Source organism: Gossypium arboreum, chromosome 8 (assembly GCF_025698485.1).
Source record: "Gossypium arboreum isolate Shixiya-1 chromosome 8, ASM2569848v2, whole genome shotgun sequence".
Classification (NCBI taxonomy): domain Eukaryota; kingdom Viridiplantae; phylum Streptophyta; class Magnoliopsida; order Malvales; family Malvaceae; genus Gossypium; species Gossypium arboreum.
This window is the reverse complement of record NC_069077.1, coordinates 126,715,623-126,737,617: the sequence shown is the minus strand read 5'-3', so window position 1 is coordinate 126,737,617 and position 21,995 is coordinate 126,715,623. Positions and strand designations below refer to the sequence as shown.

General features: G+C 51.0%; 1 non-coding gene and 1 pseudogene across 1 annotated transcript; one reads left to right on the top strand and one right to left on the bottom strand.

Annotated features, from left to right (window-relative positions):
- Nucleotides 1-2,856: 2,856 nt before the first annotated feature.
- Nucleotides 2,857-3,409, top strand: LOC128279402 (uncharacterized; annotated as a pseudogene).
- Nucleotides 3,410-13,543: 10,134 nt separating this feature from the next.
- On the bottom strand, nt 13,544-13,699 carry LOC128280312 (5.8S ribosomal RNA). Its single transcript, XR_008270492.1, has one exon. It is a non-coding gene; the product is annotated as a 5.8S ribosomal RNA (ribosomal RNA).
- Between the last annotated feature and the right edge of the window lie 8,296 nt (nt 13,700-21,995).

Here is a 21,995-nt window from a genome sequence, read left to right as displayed (position 1 = left end):
CGCTTATGGTTGAGACTAGGGCGGTATCGATCGTCTTCAAGCCCCAACTTTCGTTCTTGATTAATGAAAACATCCTTGGCAAATGCTTTTGAAGTTGTTCGCCTTTCATAAATCCAAGAATTTCACCTTTGACTATGAAATACTTAATGCCCCCGATCGTCCCTCGTTAATCATTACTCCGATCCCGGCCAACACAATAGGATCGAAATCCTATGATGTTATCCCATGCTAATGTATACAAGCGTAGGCCTATTTTGAGCACTCTAATTACTACGGTTTTTTGAGTAGCAAATACCATCAAACAAACTATAACTAATTTAATGAGCCATTCGCAGTTTCACAGTCTGAATTTATTTATACTTACACATGCATGGCTTAATCTTTGAGACAAGCATATGACTACTGGCAGGATTAACCAGGTAGCATTCCTCCACGACGTCGACACTGCATGGCTCTCAACATGCCGCGTGAGCAACGAAGAGGCCATAACAGAGCATAAGCATCGTCCGTGTCCAGAAACAAAATGCATAGGCATTGAGAGACAAGGGCCTAAACCCTACTCTCAAAAATATTTTTCGCATCTGAAAGCACGAACGAGCACCAGAGCACCGATGAGGCCACATCGATTTAAGGCGGCACACTCGGGACAGAGGTCTCAATTGTGGTCCACCACGTACCCCAAAGGGCACGAGATGGAGAAGGGACGGCAACACATCCATAATTCCATCTGGTTTAGGTACGCAACACAGGATCCCGATCGTACCCCCTGGGTTCAATTATAACAAGGGGAGTCAATGAAGAGGAGTGTGGTTCGAAAGTTCATCACGGTAGCATGGAGCCTGCCAATACACACAACCAAAACACCACTCATATGCCCATTGCGTACTAGTAGTAGCACCCACGCACACCGGCCAACAACCCACCCAACCAATGTATTGGGAGGGGAGCGGAAGGAACAATGAAACGAGGGCACACCACAAACGCTTGGCACCAGAACTACGAGGGACAAAATCCCATTGGGACTTGGTCGAGCCAAGACTGAGCCTACAAACTCAACTTAAGCCCCCTAGTGATCCGTTGCCGTCAAATGGACTTGGTACTGTGGTCACGGGCAGCTTCGAATGCAGGCAAGGCCTTGGCAAGGCCAAGGCACCGATGGGTCGCCGACTTGGGAGGCATAAGGCATCCCTAACATGACGGGGGAGAATAGGCAAGCCAAGCGCTAGCCCATAGCAGTGCATAAGCCACCCCAAGAGATCTTTGCCCAATATAGGGAACCTGGTCTTAGAGTTGTTGGTAACATTCCTATGGGTACGGGCTTGATCGGCTGAAAAATCATCACCCCAGCCACTAGCGTCGACGATCGACCCACCGCCATTGGTGAGTCATTGCGGGACTATCCGACCTCTAAGCGGGCTGCGGATACACCCCACCTCAGATTCGAACGGGGGTTACGTCGGGGGCAGCGGATCTCTACCCCTTAAAGAGCTAAAAAAACTTCATCAATCTGCTACCAGGCAACATTCGTATGTCTGAAACAGGGACACTTTTCTTTAGCCCGCACATCTGAGGCCCCAGGGTGCCCTTGCTGCTCGAGGCACCCGCACATCCAACGTCCTAGGTTACCGATGGTGTCCAAGCCTCCCGCACATCCAAGCACCAAGGTACCAATGCTGCTCGAGGCTCCCACACATCCAAGGCACCAAGGTACCGATGGTGCCCGAGGCTCCCGCACGACCAAGTTCCTAAGTTGCCGATGGTGTCCGAGGCTCCCGCATATCCAAGCACCAAGGTGCCGATGGTGCCCGAGGTTCTCGTACGATCAAGGCCTAGGTTACCGATGGTGCCCAAGGCTCCCACACGAACAGGGGCCTAGGTTGCCGATGGTGCCCGAGGCTCCCGCACTACCAATGGCCTAGATTGCCGATGGTGTCCGAGGCTCCCGCACATCTAACCACGAAGGTGCTGATGGTGGCTGAGGCTCCCGCACGACCAAGGGCCTAGGTTGCCGATGGTATCTGATGCTCCCGCAGATCGAAGCACGAAGGTACCGATGGTGCCCGAGGCTCCCGTACGACCAAGGGGCTAGGTGCTGATGGTGCCCGACGCTCCCGCACGATCGACATCCTAGGTTTCCGATGGTGTATAAGGCTCTAACATGTCCAAGCAACAATGTGCCGATGCTACCGCACTATCGACGTCCTAGGTTACCAAGGGTGCCTGATGCTCTGGCACGACCAAGGGCCGAAGGTGTCGGAGGCTCTTATTCCAAAAGGAAAGGGTCTTGGATGATTCAAAAAGGGAGGGATTGGGACGACTTGAAGCATCATTTTTGATATTCTAGGATGGCTCACCGGAGTACCGTCTAGATGGCTCGCCAGAGCACTACCGGGATAGACCGCTGGAGCACCGTCGTAAACCTAACCGACGATGGGGGCACCGATGTCTGGGCATGAAATGGGCGTGGGCAGTGCCTTGGACAACCCCTATTCCCCTCAAAATCACCTCCCCCCTAAAGAGCTAAAAAAACTTGGTCAATGTGCTACCAGGGGACATTCATGTGTCTAAAACAGGGACACTTTATGGTGCCGAAGCTTCTGCACCAACGGGGGCCCAAAATTAGCTTTGGTGCTCGACCCTTCTGCACATCCGATGCACCAAGGTACCGATGTTGCCCAATGCTCCGACACATTAAAGGGGCCGATGGTGCACGATGGCCCCGCACCACGGGATGGCACACGCTGCCGATAGTGTACGAGGCTATCGCACGACCGGGGGCCAAAGGTGCCGGAGGCTCTTATTGCAAAAAGGGAGGGACAGGGATGATTCATTCATTGTTGGGTACTAGACATGCAACACTTGGTGAATTCTGCTTCACAATGATAGGAAGAGCCGACATCGAAGGATCGAAAAGCAACGTCGCTATGAACGCTTGGCTGCCACAAGCCAGTTATCCTTGTGGCAACTTTTCTGACACCTCTAGCTTCAAATTCTGAAGGTCTAAAGGATCGATAGTCCACGCTTCCACGGTTCATATTCGTACTAGAAATCAGAATCAAACGAGCTTTTACCCTTTTGTTCCACACGAGATTTCTGTTATTGTTGAGCTCATCTTAGGACACCTGCGTTATCTTTTAACAGATGTGCCACCCTAGCCAAACTCCCCACCTGACAATATCTTCCGCCCGGATCAGCCGACCGAAGCCAACCTTGGGTCTAAAAAGAGAGGCCGTGCCCCGCCTCTAATTTACGGAATAAGTAAAATAACGTTAAAAGTAGTGGTATTTCAATTTCGCCCGAGAGCTCCCACTTATCCTACACCTCTCAAGTCATTTCACAAAGTCGGACTAGAGTCAAGCTCAACCGAGTCTTCTTTCCCCACTGATTCTACCAAGCCCGTTCCCTTGGCTATGGTTTCGCGGGATAGTAGACCTAGACAATAGGAATCTCATTAATCCATTCATGCGCGTCACTAATTAGATGACGAGGCAGTTGGCTACCTTAAGAGAGTCATAGTTATTCCCGCTGTTTACCCGCACTTGGTTGAATTTCTTCACTTTGACATTCAGAGCACTGGGCAGAAATCGCATTGCGTGAGCATCCGCAGAGACCATCGCAATGCTTTGTTTTAATTAAATCGTGATTCCCTTGTCTCATACTAGTTACGAAGTTGATCGCTGTCGCATGAGGAAGGCCTCCAAAGGAACTGCTCGGTCCGTCCCTCGGTCGGTGCGCGCGATCAGCTCTCCCGTGAAGGCTCTAGTAGTGCACCCAGAGCTAACGGTTCAGATCGGGACCCCGTGCCTAGCCCTCGAGCCAATCCTTTTCCCAAGGTTACGGATCCATTTTGCCGACTTCACTTGCCTACATTGTTCCATTGACCGGGTCGTTCACCTTGGAGACTGATGCGGTTATGAGTACGATCGGTAGCGGACGGCACTTTGTTCTTTGGATTTTCAAGGGCACGGGGTGCCTTTGGACACCACGTGACGTCGGTAAGGTTTTTCGCCGCTAGACCCTACCTCCTACCGAGCTGCTTCTAGGTGGGCAGCCGTTAAACAAAAAGATAATTCTTCCCGATGCTCCCGCCTACTTCTCCGACTCCCTAACATTGCCGTCGGTAGCATCATCCGCTTCGAATTTTAACTTGATTCCCTTCAAGCTCATACTGAACGTGCTATCGGACGGGCTTCCCCGTCTCTTAGGATCGACTAAGCCATGTGCAAGTGCCATTCACATGGAACCTTTCCCTCTTGCCTTCAAAGTTCTCATTTGAATATTTGCTACTACCACCAAGATCCGCACCGACGGCCGCTCCGCCAAGGCTCGCGCCACGGGCTTTGCAGCGACCGCCGCACCTTTCTACTCATCGGGGCCTGGCTTTTGCCCCGACGGCCGGGTATAGGTCACACGCTTAAGCGCCATCCATTTTCGGGGCTAGTTGATTCGGCAGGTGAGTTGTTACACAGTTCTTAGCGGATTTTGACTTCCATGACCACCATCTTGGTGTCTTAATCGACCAACACCCATTGTGGGTTCTAGGTTAGCGCACAGTTGGGCATCGTAACCCGACTTTTAGTTCATCCCGCATTGCCAGTTCTGCTTACCAAAAATGGCCCACTTGGAGCTCTCGATTTCGTGGCGTGGCTCAACGAAGCAGCCGCACCATCCTACCTATTTAAAGTTTGAGAATAGGTCAGGGGCATTGCACCCCCGATGCCTCTAATCATTGGCTTTACCCGATAGAACTCGCTAAGGGCTCCAACTATCCTGAGGGAAACTTCAGAGGGAACCAGCTACTAGACGGTTCGATTAGTCTTTCGCCCCTATACCCAAGTCAGACGAACGATTTGCACGTCAGTATCGCTGTGGGCCTCCACAAGAGTTTCCTCTAGCTTCGTACCGCACAGGCATAGTTCACCATCTTTCGGGTCCTGAAAGGCATGCTCTCACGCAAACCCTTCTCAGAAAATCAAGGTCGGTCGGCGGTGCACCTATGAGGGATCCCGCCAATCAGCTTCCTTGCGCCTTATGGGTTTTCTAGTCCATTGACGCACACACATGTCAGACTCCTTGGTCCGTGTTTCAAGACGGGCCAAATGGGGAGCCCATTGGCCGACGCCCGGTGCACATAGGTACCAAAGCACGCCGAGACGGCACGTGTTGGATCCCATGATCGAGGCAACGACGTCTCCACAGGTGTATCAAAGGCCCGAGCTTGGGCCGTCGCCACGACCTGCGTCGGTCCATGCCCCGAGTCGATCGGCGGACCGGCTCTCGCTGTTTCACAACGGACCGGGGCGCATCGTCGGCCCCCATCCGCTTCCCTCCCAACAATTTCAAGAACTCTTTGACTCTCTTTTCAAAGTCATTTTAATCTTTCCCTCGCGGTACTTGTTCGCTATCGGTCTCTGGCCCGTATTCAGCCTTGTACGGAATTTACCGCCCGATTAGGGCAGCATTCCCAAACAACTCGACTCAGAGACAAGACTCGTGGTGCGACAGGTCCGCACGACGGGCTCTCACCTCTTGGCGCCCCTTTCTAGGGGACTTGGGCCTGGTCCGCACCGAGGACGCTTCTCCTAATTCTCAAGTCGGGCTTTTCCTGTTCGCTTCATGCTACTAGGGAATCTGGTAAGTTTCTTTTCCTCTCGCTTATTGATATGCTTACACTCACGGGTAATCCCTTTGACCTAGGGTCGCGATGCGATGCCGAAAGGGTTTAAGGGTCTCGATCGTCGAACGCACACGACTCCGAATAAATTTTTTACAGCATTACCACCGATCGTCGCGACGATTATGTCGTCGAGGCTCGAATTTAGGCCAACGATTGGCTGTGAGCGCACGGGAGGCCAATTTCTGCCCACGGTCCAACCGAGTCCCGAGGGATCGGGGTTAGATGGGGGCAACGATGTGTGACACCCAGGCAGACGTGCCCTCGGTCTAATGGCTTGGGGCGTAACTTGCGTTGAAAGACTCGATAGTACTCGGTCTAATGGCCGAGATATCCGTTGCCGAGAGTCATTCTATATACTTTGAGATAAAAGAACAACATCACTGAAGCACTGACACCGTGAACGGTGTGGCGACAAAAGATGTGTCCCTTTTTTCATTTCGATTCCTTGGCGCGATTTGCGCCGGGGGTTTGTTCATTTTGCATCGAAAAGGTTGATCCTGACATCTCACCCCACCCAATGGGCAAAAGGGATGACAAGACCGGCCGCTCCGACACGCGGGGGTGGCGACAAGCGACGATGCACCCGCACCACCTCCGATGTTGTATACAACGCGTTCACGGGTCGTTCTGCTAGGCAGGTTTTGACAATGATCCTTCCGCAGGTTCACCTACGGAAACCTTGTTACGACTTCTCCTTCCTCTAAATGATAAGGTTCAGTGGACTTATCGCGACGTAGCGGGTAGCGAACTGCCCACATTACCGTGATCTGAACACTTTACCGGACTATTCAATCGGTAGGAGCGACGGGAGGTGTGTACAAAGGGCAAAGACGTAGACAACGTGAGCTGATGACTCGCGCTTACTAGGAATTCCTCGTTGAATACCAACAATTGCAATGATCTATCCCCATCACGATAAAATTTCAAAGATTACCCGAGCCTGTCGACCAAGGGTATAGACTCATTGAATACATCGATTAAGCGTCGCGTGGCCCAGAACATCTAAGGGCATCATGCAGACTGTTATTGCCTCAAACTTTCGTGGCCTAAAAGGACATAGTCCTCTAAGAAGCTAGCCACGAAGGATCACCTCCGTGTAGCTAGTTAGCGGTCGAGGTCTCGTTCATAACTAATTAACTGCACAAATCGCTCCACCAACTAAGAATGACCATGCACCACCACCCATAGAATCAAGAAAGAGCTCTCACCGTTAATCCTTACTATGTCCGGACACGCAAGTTTCCCGTGTTGAGTCAAATTAAGCCGCAGTGCTCCACTCTGTGGTGCCCTTCCACAATTCCTTTAAGTTTCAGCCTTGCGACCATACTCCCCTCGGAACCCAAAGACTTTGATTTCTCATAAGGTGCCGCAGAGTCCTAAAAGCAACATCCGCCGATCCTCGTTTCGCATCGCTTATGGTTGAGACTAGGGCGGTATCGATCGTCTTCAAGCCCCCAACTTTCGTTCTTGATTAATGAAAACATCCTTGGCAAATGCTTTTGAAGTTGTTCGCCTTTCATAAATCCAAGAATTTCACCTTTGACTATGAAATACGAATGCCCTCGACCGTCTCCTCGTTAATCATTACTCCGATCCCAAGGCCAACACAATAGGATCGAAATCCTATGATGTTATCCCATGCTAATGTATACAAGCGTAGGCCTATTTTGAGCACTCTAATTTCTTCAAAGTAACAAATACGAGGAACGACCCAACCAATTAAGGCGGGAGCGCATTACGGCCGAGAAGAGACGAAAGGCATCAAGGCCACCATGAGGCGGACCGGCCGACCCACCCCTAAGTCCAACTACGAGCTTTTTAACTGTAATAACTTAAATATACGCTATTGGAGATAGAATTACATGCAGTCCGGCTCCAGACTTGCCCTCTAATGGATCCTCGTTAAGGATTTAGATTGTACTATTCCAATTACTGCACTCATAGAGCCCAGTATTGTTATTTATTGTCACTACCTCCCGTGTCGATTGGGTAATTTATGCTTCTCTTGCCTTCCTTGGATGTGGTAGCCGTTTCTCGTGCTCTCTCTAGAATCGAACCCCAATTCTCCGTCACCCGTCACCACCATAGTAGGCCACTATCTTACCATCGAAAGTTGATAGGGCAAAATTTGAATGATGCGCCACGCAAGACAAAGGTCGTACGATCCGTCGAGTTATCATGAATCATCGAACAGCGGGCAAAGCCCGCGTCGACCTTTATCTAATAAATGCATCCCTTTCGGGGCGTCGGGGTTTGTGGCACGATTAGCTCTAGAATTACTACGGTTTTTGAGTAGCAAATACCATCAAACAAACTATAACTAATTTAATGAGCCATTCGCAGCTTCACAAATCAATTTATTTATACTTACACATGCATGGCTTAATCTTTGAGACAAGCATATGACTCTGGCGTGATTAACGGTAGCATTCCTCCGCGACGTCGACATCGCATGGCTCTCAACATGCCGCGTGAGCAACGAAGAGGCCATAACAGAGCATAAGCATCGTCGTGTCCGTAAACAAATGCATAGGCATTGAGAGACAAGGGCCTAAACCCTACTCTCAAAAATATTTTCCGCATCTGAAAGCACGAACGAGCACCAGAGCACCGATGAGGCCACATCGATTTAAGGCGGTACACTCGGGACAGAGGTCTCAATTGTGGTCCACCACGTACCCCAAAGGGCACGAGATGGAGAAGGGACGGCAACACATCCATAATTCCATCTGGTTTAGGTACGCAACACAGGATCCCGATCGCACCCCCCGGGTTCAATTATAACAAGGGGAGTCAATGAAGAGGAGTGTGGCTCGAAAGTTCGATGCAGGTAGCATGGAGCCTGCCAATACACACAACCAAAACACCACTCATATGCCCATTGCGTACTAGTAGTAGCACCCACGCACACTGCCAACAACCCACCCAACCAATGTATTGGGAGGAGCTAAGGAACAATGAAACGAGGGCATACCACAAACGCTTGGCACCAGAACTACGAGGGACAAAATCCCATTGGGACTTGGTCGAGCCAAGACTGAGCCTACAAACTCAACTTAAGCCCCCTAGTGATCCGTTGCCGTCAAATGAACTTGGTACTAGGGTCACGGGCAGCTTCGAATGCAGGCAAGGCCTTGGCAAGGCCAAGGCATCGATGGGTCGCCGACTTGGGAGGCATAAGGCATCCCTAACATGACGGGGGAGAATAGGCAAGCCAAGCGCTAGCCCATAGCAGTGCATAAGCCACCCCAAGAGATCTTTGCCCAATATAGGGAACCTGGTCTTAGAGTTGTTGGTAACATTCCTATGGGTACGGGCTTGATCGGCTGGAAAATCATCACCCCAGCCACTAGCGTCGGCGATTGACCCACCACCATTGGTGAGTCATTGCGGGACTATCCGACCTCTGTGGGGGCTGCGGATACACCCCACCTCAGATTCGAACGGGGGTTACGTCGGGGGCAGCGGATCTCTACCCCTTAAAGAGCTAAAAAAGCTTCATCAATCTGCTACAGTGCAACATTCAGATGTCCAAACAGGACACTTTTCTTTAGCCCGCACATCTCGAGGCCCCTGTGGTGCCCTTGCTGCTCGAGGCACCCGCACATCCAACGTCCTAGGTTACCGATGGTGTCCAAGCCTCCCGCACATCCAAGCACCAAGGTACCAATACTGCTCGAGGCTCCCACACATCCAAGGCACCAAGGTACCGATGGTGCCCGAGGCTCCCGCACGACCAAGGTCCTAAGTTGCCGATGGTGTCTGAGGCTCCCGCATATCCAAGCACCAAGGTGCCGATGGTGCCCGAGGTTCTCGTACGATCAAGGCCTAGGTTACCGATGGTGCCCAAGGCTCCCACACGAACAGGGGCCTAGGTTGCCGATGGTGCCCGAGGCTCCCGCACTACCAATGGCCTAGATTGCCGATGGTGTCCGAGGCTCCCGCACATCCAACCACCAAGGTGCTGATGGTGGCTGAGGCTCCCGCACGACCAAGGGCCTAGGTTGCCGATGGTATCCGATGCTCCCGCAGATCGAAGCACGAAGGTGCCGATGGTGCCCGAGGCTCCCGTACGACCAAGGGGCTAGGTGCCGATGGTGCCCGACGCTCCCGCACGATCGACATCCTAGGTTTTCGATGGTGTATAAGGCTCTAACATGTCCAAGCAACAATGTGCCGATGCTGCCGCACTATCGACGTCCTAGGTTACCAAGGGTGCCTGATGCTCTGGCACGACCAAGGGCCGAAGGTGTCGGAGGCTCTTATTCCAAAAGGAAAGGGTCTTGGATGATTCAAAAAGGGAGGGATTGGGACGACTTGAAGCATCATTTTCGATATTCTAGGATGGCTCACCGGAGGACCGTCTAGATGGCTCGCCAGAGCACTACCAGGATAGACCGCTGGAGCACCGCCGTAAACCTAACCGACGATGGGGGCACCGATGTCTGGGCATGAAATGGGCGTGGGCAGTGCCTTGGACAACCCTTGTTCCCCTCAAAATCACCTCCCCCTAAAGAGCTAAAAAAACTTGGTCAATGTGCTACCAGGGGACATTCATGTGTCTAAAACAGGGACACTTTATGGTGCCGAAGCTTCTGCACCAACGGGGGCCCAAAATTAGCTTTGGTGCTCGACCCTTCTGCACATCCGATGCACCAAGGTACCGATGTTGCCCAATGCTCCGACACATTAAAGGGGCCGGTGGTGCATGATGGCCCCGCACCACGGGATGGCACACGCTGCCGATAGTGTACGAGGCTATCGCACGACCGGGGGCCAAAGGTGCCGGAGGCTCTTATTGCAAAAAGGGAGGGACAGGGGCAATTCATTCATTGTTGGGTACTAGACATGCAACACTTGGTGAATTCTGCTTCACAATGATAGGAAGAGCCGACATCGAAGGATCGAAAAGCAACGTCGCTTTGAACGCTTATCGCCACAAGCCGCTTATCCTTGTGGCAACTTTTCCGACACCTCTAGCTTCAAATTCAAGGTCTAAAGGATCGAGAGTCCACGCCTCCACGGTTCATATTCGTATTAGAAATCGTAATCAAACGAAGTTTTTACCCTTTGTTCCACACTTAGATTTCATTATCGTTGAGCTCATCTTAGGACACTGCGTTATCTTTTAACAGATGTGCCACCCCAGCCAAACTCCCCACCTGACAATATCTTCCGCCCGGATCAGCCGACCTTGGGTCCAAAAAGAGAGGCCGTGCCCCGCCTCTAATTTACGGAATAAGTAAAATAACGTTAAAAGTAGTGGTATTTCAATTTCGCCCGAGAGCTCCCACTTATCCTACACCTCTCAAGTCATTTCACAAAGTCGGACTAAAGTCAAGCTCAACCGAGTCTTCTTTCCCCACTGATTCTGCCAAGCCCGTTCCCTTGACTATGGTTTCGTGGGATAGTAGACCTGGACAATGGGAATCTCGTTAATCCATTCATGCGCGTCACTAATTAGATGCCGAGGCATTTGGCTACCTTAAGAGAGTCATAGTTATTCCGCCGCTTTACCGCCGCTTGGTTGAATTTCTTCACTTTGACATTCGAGCATCAAGCGTAAATCGCATTGCGTGAGCATCCGCAGAGACCATCGCAATGCTTTGTTTTAATTAAATAGTCGGATTCCCTTGTCTGCATTTAGTTCGAGTTGATCGCTCGTCGCCGAGGAAGGCCTCCAAAGGAGCTGCTCCATCCGCCCCCTGCCGGTATGCGGTGACTAGCTCTCGCCGCAGTAAGCACTTCTAGTAGTCCACCCAGAGCTGAACGGTTCAGATCGGGACCCCGTGCTCAATTTCCTGAGCCAATCCTTTTCCCGAGGTTACGGATCCATTTTGCCGACTTCCCTTGCCTACATTGTTCCATTGACCGTAGGTCGTTCACCTTGGAGACCTGATGCGCTTATGAGTACGATCGGCGCGGACGGCACTTGGTTCTCTGGATTTTCAAGGGTCACGGGTGCACCGGACACCACGCGACGTCAAGGTTTTTCGCCGCTAGACCCTACCTCCACCGAGCTGCTTCTGTGGTGGGCGGCCGTTAAACAAAAAAGATAATTCTTCCCGATGCTCCCGCCTACTTCTCCGGACTCCTAACATTGCCGCCACCGCATCATCCTTGCTCAGAATTTTAACTTGATTCCTTTCGAAGCTCATGGCTGAACGCTTATCGGACGGGCTTCCCGCCTCTTAGGATCGACTTGCCATGTGCAAGTGCCATTCACATGGAACCTTTCCCTCTTGACCTTCAAAGTTCTCATTTGAATATTTGCTACTACCACTAAGATCCGCACCGATGGTCGCCCGCCTGTGCTCAAGCCCACGGCTTTGGCAAATGATCACGACCTTTCTAGTCATCGGGTTGGCTCTTGCCCCGGCGGTCGGTATAGGTCGCACGCTAAGTGCCATCCATTTTGGGCTAGTTGATTCGGCAGTGAGTTGTTACACGCTTCTTAGCGGATTTTGACTTCCATGACCACCATCTTGGTGTCTTAATCGACCAACACCCATTGTGGGTTCTAGGTTAGCGCCGCTGGGCATCGTAACCCGACTTTTAGTTCATCCCATTACCGCTTCGCTACCAAAAATGGCCCACTTGGAGCTCTCGATTCGTGGCGTGGCTCAACAAGCGTACCAGCACCGCCCTACCTATTTAAAGTTTGAGAATAGGTCAGGGCATTGCACCCCGATGCCTCTAATCATTGGCTTTACCCGATAGAACTCGCTAAGGGCTCCAACTATCCCGAGGGAAACTTCTGAGGAACCACCTACTAGACGGTTCGATTAGTCTTTCGCCCCTATACCCAAGTCGATTTAACGATTTGCATCGTCAAGATCGCCGCGGGCCTCCACAAGAGTTTCCTCTAGCTTCGCCAAGATGTGCATAGTTCACCATCTTTTGGGTCCTGACAGGCATGCTCTCACTCAAACCCTTCTCAGATGATCAAGGTCAATCGGCGGTGCACCTATGTGGGATCCCGCAATCAGCTTCCTTGCGCCTTATGGGTTTTCTAGTCCGTTGACTCGCACACATGTCAGACTCCTTGGTCCGTGTTTCAAGATCGGGCCAAATGGAGAACCCACAGCCGACGCCTCGAGCACATAGGTGCCGGCACACCGAGACAAAGACGTGTTGATCCCACGATCGAGGCAACGACGCTCCACAGCGATCAAAGGCTGGCTTGGGCGTCACCACGACCGCGTCGGTCCACGCCCTAAGTCGATCGGCGGATCGGCTCATTGTTTCTAACGGACCGAGGCGCATCGTCGGCCCCCATCCGCTTCCCTCCCAACAATTTCAAGCACTCTTTGACTTTCTTTTCAAAGTCATTTTCATCTTTCCTCATGCGGTACTTGTTCGCCATCTGGTCTCTCACCAGATTTAGCCTTGCATAGAATTTACCGCCCGATTAGGGCTGCATTCCCAAACAACTCGACTCAGACAAGGCCTCGTGGTGCGACAGGTATGGGCACGACGGGCTCTCACCCTCTTCGCGCCCTTTCTAGGGACTTGGTCCCGTCCACCGAGGACGCTTCTCCTAATTCTCAAGCCGGGCTTTTCCCTTAAGCTCGCCGCTACTAGGGAATCTCGTAAGTTTCTTTTCCTCCACTTATTGATATGTTTACACTCACGGGTAATCCCGCCGACTGGTCGCGATGCGATGTCGAAGGGTTTATGGGTCTCGATCGATTAACGCACACCGACTCAATGAATTTTTACAGAATTACCACCGATCGTCATGACGATTATGTCGTCGAGGCTCGAATTAGGCCAACCGTTGGCTGTGAGCGCACGGGAGGCCAATTTCCGTCCGCGGTCCAACCGAGTCCCGAGGGATTGATGTTAGATGGGGGCGACGATGCGTGACACCCAGAGAAACGTGCCCTCGGCCTAATGGCTTGGGGCGTAACTTGCGTTCAAAGACTCGATAGTTCACGGGATTCTACAATTCACACCAAGTATCGCATTTCGCTACGTTCTTCATCGATGCGAGAGCCGAGATATCCGTTGCCGAGAGTCATTCTATATACTTTGAGATAAAAGAACAACATCACTGAAGCACTGACACCGCGAATGGTGTGGCGACAAGAGATGTGTCCCTTTTTTCATTTCGATTCCTTGGCGCGATTCGCGCCGGGGGTTTGTTCATTTTGTATCGAAGAGGTTGATCCTGACATCTCACCCCACCCAATGGGCAAAAGGGACGACAAGACCGGCCGCTCCGACACGCGGGGGTGGCGACAAGCGATTTATACACCCGCACCACCTCCGATGTTGTATACAACGCGCTCACGGGTCGCTTACGCTAGGCGTGTTTTGACAATGATCCTTCCGCAGTTCACCTAAGGAAACCTTGTTACGACTTCTCCTTCCTCTAAATGATAAGGTTCGGACTTCTCGCGACGTCGGCGGTAGCGAATCGCCACTCGCCATGATCTCAACACTTCACCGAACCAATCAATCGATAGGAGCGACGCGGTGTGTACAAAGGCGGGGACGTAGTCAACGCGAGTCAGCCGACTCACGCTTACTAGGAATTCCTCGTTGAATACCAACAATTGCAATGATCTATCTCCATCACGATAAAATTTCAAAGATTACCCGGCTGTCGACCAAGGGTATAGACTCATTGAATACATCGATTAAGCGCGTGTGGCCCGTAACATCTAAGGGCATCACAGACACTGTATTGCCTCAAACTTCCGTGGCCTAAAAGGACATAGTCCTCTAAAAGCTAGCCATGAAGGATCACCTCCATGTAGCTAGTTAGCGGTCGAGGTCTCGCTCGATTAACTAATTAACTGCACAAATCGCTCCACCAACTAAGAACGACCATGCACCACCACCCATAGAATCAAGAAAGAGCTCTCACCGTTAATCCTTACTATGTCCGGACTGGCCCGTGTTGAGTCAATTAAGCCGCAGTGCTCCACTCCCGGTGGTGCCCTTCACAATTCCTTTAAGTTTCAAATTTCGACCATACTCCCCTCTAACCCAAAGACTTTGATTTCTCATATGGTGCCTAGAGAGTCCTAAAAGCAATATCCACGATCCTGCTTGACATCGCTTATGGTTGAGACTAGGACGGTGTCCGATCGCCTTCAAGCCCCCAACTTTCGCTCTTGATTAATGAAAACATCCTTGGCAAATGCTTTTGAAGTTGTTCGCCTTTCATAAATCCAAGAATTTCACCTTTGACTATGAAATACTGAATGCCCCCGACCGTCCCTATTAATCATTACTCCGATCCCAAGGCCAACACAATAGGATCGAAATCCTATGATGTTATTCCATGCTAATGTATACAAGCGTAGGCTGCTTTGAGCACTCTAATTTCTTCAAAGTAACAAATACAGAGGAACGACCCGACCAATTAAGGCCAAGAGCATTGCCGCTAGTAGGGACGAAGCAGACCCGGCCACCGTGAGGCGGACCGGCCGACCCACCCCTAAGTCCAACTACGAGCTTTTTAATTGCAACAACTTAAATATACGCTATTGGAGCTAGAATTACCGCTTTCTTGGCTCCGGACTTGCCCTCAATGGATCCTCGTTAAGGGATTTAGATTGTACTCATTCCAATTACTGCACTCATAGAGCCCGGTATTGTTATTTATTGTCACTACCTCCCGTGTCGATTGGGTAATTTGTATGCGCTTTCTTTGCCTTCCTTGGATGTGGTAGCCGTTTCTCGTGCTCCCTCTCGAATCAAACCCTAATTCTCCGTCACTCGTCACCACCATAGTAGGCCACTATCTTACCATCGAAGTTGATAGGGCAAAATTTGAATGATGCATCGCCGCACAAAGGTCGTGCGATCCCTCGAGTTATCATGAATCATCGAAGCAACGGCAAAGCCCGCGTCGACCTTTTATCTAATAAATGCATCCTTTTGAGTCGGGGTTTGTGGCACGATTAGCTCTAGAATTACTACGGTTTTCTCGAGTAGCAAATACCATCAAACAAACTATAATCGATTTAATGAGCCATTCGCGGCTTCACAATCAATTTGTTTATACTTACACATGCATGGCTTAATCTTTGAAACAAGCATATGACTACTGGCAGGATCAACCAGGTAGCATTCCTCCGCGACGTCGACACTGCATGGCTCTCAACATGCCGCGTGAGTAACGAAGAGGCCATAACAGAGCATAAGCATCGTCCGTGTCCAGAAACAAAATGCATAGGCATTGAGAGACAAGGGCCTAAACCCTACTCTCAAAAATATTTTCCGCATCTGAAAGCACGAACGAGCACCAGAGCACCGATGAGGCCACATCGATTTAAGGGGGCACACTCGGGACAGAGGTCTCAATTATGGTCTACCACGCACCCCAAAGGGCACGAGATGGAGAAGGGACGACAACACATCCATAATTCCATCTGGTTTAGGTACGCAACACAGGATCCCGATCGCACCCCCTGGGTTCAATTATAATAAGGGGAGTCAATGAAGAGGAGTGTGGCTCAACAGTTCGATGCGGGTAGCATGGAGCCTGCCAATACATACAACCAAAACACCACTTATATGCCCATTGCGCACTAGTAGTAGCACCCACGCACACCGCCAACAACCCACCCAACCAATGTATTGGGAGGGGCGGAAGGAACAATGAAACGAGGCACACCACAAACGCTTGGCACCGTAACTACAAGGAAAAATCCCATTGGGACTTGGTCGAGCCAAGATCGAGCCTACAAACTCAACTTACGCCCCTAGTGATCCGCTGTCAAATGGACTTGGTATCGGGTCACGGGCAGCTTCAATGCGAGGGAAGGCGCTGGCAAGGCCAAGGCACCAATGGGTCGCCGACTTGGGAGGCATAAGGCATCCCTAACATGACGGGGGAGAATAGGCAAGCCAAGCGTTAGCCCATAGCAGTGCATAAGCCACCCCAAGAGATCTTTGCCCAATATAGGGAACCTGGTCTTAGAGTTGTTGGTAACATTTCTATAGGTACGGGCTTGATCGGCTGGAAAATCATCACCCCGGCCATTAGATTCAGCGATCGACCCACCACTATTGGTGAGTCATTGCGGGACTATCCGACCCCTATGGGGACTGCGGATACACCCCACCTCGGATTCGAGCGGGGGCCACGTCGGGGGCAGCGGATCTCTACCCCTTAAAGAGCTAAAAAAACTTCATCAATCTGCTACCATGAAACATTCAGATGTCCAAACAGGACACTTTTCTTTAGCCCGCACATCCGAGGCCCTGTGGTGCCCTTGTTGCCGAGGCACCCGCACATCCAACGCCCTAGGTTGCCGATGGTGTCCGAGCCTCCCAGACATCCAAGCACCAAGGTGCCAATGTCGCCGAGGCTCCGCAAGACATCCAAGGCACCAAGGTGCCGATGGTGCCCGAGGCTCCCGCACGACCAAGGTCCTAAGTTGCCGATGGTGTCCGAGGCTCCCGCACATCCAAGCACCAAGGTGCCGATGGTGCCCGAGGTTCTCGCACGATCAAGGCCTAGGTTACCGATGGTGCTCAAAGCTCCCACACGAACAGGGGCCTAGGTTGCCGATGGTGCCCGAGGCTCCCGTACTACCAATGGCCTAGATTGCCGATGGTGTCCGAGGCTCCCGGACATCAACCACCAAGATGCCGATGGTGGCCGAGGCTCCCGCACGACCAAGGGTCTAGGTGCCGATGGTCCTGAGGCTCTCGCACGACCAATGGCCTAGGTTGTAGATGGTGCCCGAGGCACCCGCACGACCAGGGACCTAGGTTGCCGATGGTGCCCGAGGCTCCCGCATGACCAAGGGCCTAGGTTGCCGATGGTGCCAGAGGCTCCCGCACATCCAAGCACCAAGGTGCTGATGGCGCCCGAGGCTCCCGCACGACCAAGGGACTATGTGCCGATGGTGCCAGAGGCTCTCGTACGACCAAGGGCCTAGGTTACCGTTGGTGCCCGAGGCTCCCACACGACTAGGGGCCTAGGTTGCCGATGGTGCCCGAAGCTCCCGTACGACCAAGGGCCTAGGTTGTCGATGGTGTCCGAGGCTCCCGCATGACCAAGGGCCTAGGTTACCGATGGTGCTCGAGGCTCCCGCAGGACCAAGGGCCTAGGTTTCCGATAGTACCGAGGCTTTCGCACGACCAAGGGCCTAGGTTACCGATGGTGCCCGAGGCTCCCACACGACCAGGGGCCTAGGTTGCCGATAGTGTCCGAAGCTCCCGCACGACCAAGGGCCTAGGTTGTCGATGGTGTCCGAGGCTCCCTTACGACCAAGGGCTTAGGTGCCGATGGTGGCTGAGGCTCCCGCATGACCAAGGGCCTAAGTTGCCGATGGTGCTCGAGGCTCCCACACGACCAGGGGCCTAGGTTGTCGATGGTCCCGAGGCTCCCGTATGACCAAGGGCCTAGGTTTCTGATGGCACCCGAAGCTCCCGCACATTCAAGCACCAAGGTACTAATAGTGCCGGAGGCTCTCGCACGACCAAGAGCCAAGGTGCCGATGGTGCCCAAGGCTCCCACACAACCAAGGGCCTAGGTGTCGATGGTGCCCGAGGCTCCCGCACGACCAAGGGCCTAGGTTACCGATGGTACCGAGGCTCTCGCACGACCAGGGGCCTAGGTTGCCGATAGTGCCCGAGGCTCCCGCATGACCAAGGGCCTAGGTTACCGATGGTGACCGAGCCTCTCGCATATCCAAGTACCAAGGTGCCGATGGTGCCCGAGGCTCCCGCACGACCGACGTCCTAGGTTACCGATGGCGTCCAAGGCTCCAGCACGTCCAAGCAGCAATGTGCCGATACTCCCGCACCATCGACTTCCTAGGTTACCAAGGGTGCCTGATGCTCCGGCACGACCAAGGGCCCAAGATGCCGGAGGCTCTTGTTCTAAAAGGGGAGGGACCGGGATGATTCAAAAAGGGGGGACTGAGACGACTTGTAGCATTGTTTTTGATATTTCAGGATGGCTCACCGAGCACGTACCAAATGAATGGTCAAGATCGTCAGAACCTAACCCATGATGGGGGCCACCGACGTCTAGGCATGAAATGGGCGTGGGCAGTGCCCTGGACAACCCCTGTTCACCATCACCTCCCCCCTAAAGAGCTAAAAAAACTTGGTCAATGTGCTACAAGGCGACATTCTTTTTTTTTTTTATAAAACGACCCAGGGGTCAACGTTAATTTATTGCATCACTTAAAACTAATTCATGGATCTCCTTAGGATAGTCCACACTAAAATCCATGAAAAAACAATTGTTATCCTTAACCAGCTTACACAACCGATCAACTATTTTGTTACAGCACCTAAGGGCCCAAACAAAATTGAAATAAGTGAAATTACAATGATTAAACAAAAGCCGTAAACAATGGCCCAAAGTGGTCAAGTCAAAGTTTCTCTTGTTGAAACGATTAACCAAGTTTGCACAGTTAGATTCCACAACGAGCTTGTCCCATCCGTTGGTCTTGGCAAAGTTAATACTTTCCTCCAACGCCTGCATCTCAGCCCATTCAACTTGCAATTCCTTATTAACTCTCCCTATTCTTCCACCGAGAACGAAACCATCAGCGTCCCTGGCCACTAAACCAAAACACATATGCTTGCCAACAATAGTAGCGTCGAAGTTAATTTTAATCACACCCGAAATCAGCTTTGTCCACACTTTATCCACCCTCACACGCAGAAGCATAGGGACCGCCATCAAATTAAAGATACGAAAGTCTTGGCTTAAAGACGCCGCTCTCTCCCAGGTAACTTTGGCCCCGTCCTCAGTACCCCGAAAAATCAAGTTATTCCTACTATTCCAAATGTTCCAAAGAACCATAACAAGGTCGGACATGGCAGTCTTATCTAGGACGTGGGCCGCCTCTTCAAGCCAATAAATGCATCGAGAAAAATTACCCACAAGGAGATTGTTGTTAAGGCCCTCGAATTCCAGCACCTCCCTCGCATTCGGGCAGTCCTTAGCGAGACCACATCTCGGGCATAGGTTGTTGAAGTCACTGCGAATGCTAGCAATTTTTTTGAACATTAGGAGGATCTCGTGGCCTAATCTCCACCAAAAAATACGAATTTTTGGGAGCGTATTGAGCTTCCAAATGAATTTTCAGAAGAATCTGTGTGGACCGTACCTAACCTGCTTGAGAATCAGCCAGGAATAAGCCGATTTAGATGAGAAGAAACCATTAGGGTTATGCAACCATATACGCTGGTCTTCAAGGCTATTATGAGTAATGGGCAAATTACAAATCTGGTCCCTCAAACTCTCACCATAAAGTTCAAGGATCCTCTTATTATTCCAACCGTCCTTACTATCATTCAAAAGCTCACAAACCTTAGTCTCAGGAACCATCCCTCTCTCACAACAAATGGACGAACCCGACAGCCCTTTAAAGCCCCAGTTGTCAGTCCAACTATTAATCTTTCTCCCATTTCCAACATTCCAGCCGAAACCCGCATACAACACCCTAGCAGCCTTGGCGATACTTTGCCATGTGAAAGACGGTTTATCCAAACTTTTCGGGTGGAAAACATCACCATCCGGGAAATATTTTAAACTCAACACCCTATAGCACAAAGTATTCTTGCAATGGATGAGACGCCAAACTTGTAGACCCAAAAGAGCCACATTAAAGAGCCAAAGATCCCTAAACCCGATCCCTCCCATGCCCTTTGGATGGCACATACGATCCCAAGCTAACATGTTCCATCCTCTATTCTGTTCACTACCTCCCCACCAAAACCAACGCATCATAGCTTGAATTTCCTCCAGTACCCCTTTAGGGGCCAAAAAGATAGAGAAAGCATATGTAGGGATTGATTGGAGAACCGACTTGATGAAAATTTCCTTTCCCCCATTATAAAGCAAGCGTTTCGACCAGCTGTTAATCCTATTGGCAATAAGATCTGGGATGTTTTTAAAAGCATCATATTTCTTTTTACCAACCGGTATAGGAAACCCCAAGTAGCCATCCAGCCTGTCAACCACCCTCATTTGGGCTAAGGGCGTATTAGGACTGAAGCACACCATTGACTTCTCCGAGTTAATGTTTTGGCCGGACATCTTCACAAACATATCCAAGGTCCGCAAGAAAGTTTCCACCTCACTACGATCGTTCCTAACAAACAATAAAGCATCGTCAACAAAGAATAAATGGTTAATTCTAGGGCCATCCTTACTTGTACGGATACCCTTAATCTTATTATTAGTCTATGCATTAGTCAACAAACGAGAAAAAACATCCATGCAGAAAAGGAAAAGATAAGGAGATAACGAGTCCCCTTGATGAATCCCTCTTTCGGGACAATAACGTCAGTAAGGCTCGTGTTGCACTTTACTCTGTACCGAATCGTGCGCACACAACACATAACCTTCTCGACCCACTCCTTTTAGAAGCCAAGCTGTAGCATCACTTTTTCCAGAAACCCCCACTCTACCCAGTCATAAGCCTTGCTCATGTCGAGCTTAATCACACATCCTTTGTTTGGTCCGTTTTTAGAGCTACAGAGGTAGTGCATCAGCTCATGAGCGATCAGGACGTTATCATGGATCATCCGGCCAGACACAAACGCACTCTGATTGTGACTGATACAATAGGGAAGAACCTCTTTAAGCCTATTAGCCAGGACCTTCGATATGATCTTATAAATGACCCTGCAAGGCTTATAGGGCGAAAGTTAGCCATAACACACGGATCTTTAATCTTTGGAATCATAATAAGCAAGGTTTCATTAATACAGTCAACGTTTTTTCTCCCTTTAAGGGTATCATGGCACAACTTTAAGACATCTTGACCCACTGTCTTCCAATGATCTTTGAAGAAACTCCCTGAGAGCCCATCAATCCTAGGGGCCTTCCGAGGGTTCATCTGATTAAAAGCCCTCAAAATTTCATCATCAGTGAACTCCCTGCTCATATATCCCAGGATGGCTCACCAGATCATTGTCGGGATGGATCGTCGGAGCACCGTCGGGAACATAACCGATAGTGGGGGGCACTGATGTCCGGGCATGCGATGGGCATGGGCAATGCCCTGGATAACCCCTGGCTGCTCAATATCACTTCCCCCCTAAAGAGCTAAAAAAACTTGGTCAATGTGCTACCAGTCGACATTCATGTGTCTGAAATAGGGACAGGTTTCAAATGTCTGAAACAGGGACACTTTTTTTAGACCAACGCTCCCGCACATCCGAGGCACCAAGGTGCCGATGTTGCCCGATGACCCACACCACGGGATGGCCTATGTTGCGGATGTTGCCCGAGGCTCCCGTACATGCCTGAAATGGGGGCATTTTTTTTACGCCACTTACACTTAGTATTTTTAATTGAAAATTTTTTCTGTTGGCCCAAAAG